Raw genomic sequence first — 1,413 nt, forward strand, 5'->3', positions numbered from 1 at the left:
TCCTTTAATTTGTGGAATGAAAAAGAAAATATTATGAGTAGTATGACAATGACAACTCGTACAATGGTGAGTAAGCGGTCTCATGGTCGTTAATTTTACCTTATGAGACGGTTGTTTCGCGAAGCAACCGCCTCATTCTCTCTCCTCCACGTCATCAAAAATCCTACGTGGAGCTGCATGAGACAACCTACGAGACCGCTGACGTGTAGCAATGTACTTGCCCAATAGTTAGCATTTTGTATGGAAGTAGATTGAAAACCTAATATAGCTGCCCACATGTGCTACTGTGCAGTGATGGTGGAGATCGACAACACTCAGGGAAAGAAAAGTTGAAAGAGGCAATTTTAATGCGCACTGATAGGGTTAGCTGAATAGCTAGGATCTCCATGACGCGCATTTGATGGGATCGGTTTCTCGGGTTGCTCCTTCATATAGTAGCATATATATATTTTTTAATAGTGGAACAAGGTTCCGGCCGCTACACCCCCCTGGAGGATACAGGAAAGCCGTTCCATATATAGCATACATATATCATGGGATTTCCATGATGCCCATGAGTTTGATGCGTAGAACATGTGGATGTATTTTGTTTTCGCTTCCCTCCCCTTCCGGCGGATACAGTGATGCTAATTGGATATCGGATCTAGATGAGCTGTATGCCACTAGTGGATACGTTTTCACTCTTGGCGGTGCTGCTGTTTCATGGAGATCATGCAAACAGACGATCCTGACGAGATCTACTATGGAAGCAGAACTCACAGCACTAGATACAGCTACAGTGGAAGCCGATTGGCTTCGTGAGCTCTTGATGGACTTACCTATTGTCGAGAAACCATTGCCGGCAATAATGATGAACTGTGACAATCAAACTGTGATTGTCAAGGTAGACAGTTCAAAGGACAATATGAAGTCCTCAAGACATATCAAGAGACGGTTAAAATCAGTCAGAAAAATGAGAAACTCCGGAGTTATCACTGTGGGTTATGTCCACACTGAGAAAAATCTGGCTGATCCGTTCACCAAGGGGCTGTCACGTAATGTGATAGACAAAGCATCTAAGGAGATGGGTTTGAGACCTGTATAAGCTATTCCCTAGTGGTAACCCAACCTATGTGATCGGAGATCCCGTGAATTAGGATCTGGGAAGAACAAGCTAGAGGTTAGCATGAGAGTAAAATTTTATACTCACTCGAGTAGGATGCAATACTCTCGATTACTGCATGGCAGGTTGGCGTTGGCCTTAATGTATTCTGTTGGCTTTAATTAGCAAAGACGTTATCCTGCAGAACGTTCTTGAAAGAATACACCTATGTGAGCCCGACTGTTGGACGGTCGCAGTCTGTGAGATTCAGGTGATCTCTATTAAGCTCATGAAGAGACCAGGGAGTACGACCGATATGCTCCAACCGCGAA

This window comes from Panicum hallii, chromosome 3 (genome assembly GCF_002211085.1).
Source record: "Panicum hallii strain FIL2 chromosome 3, PHallii_v3.1, whole genome shotgun sequence".
NCBI lineage: Eukaryota > Viridiplantae > Streptophyta > Magnoliopsida > Poales > Poaceae > Panicum > Panicum hallii.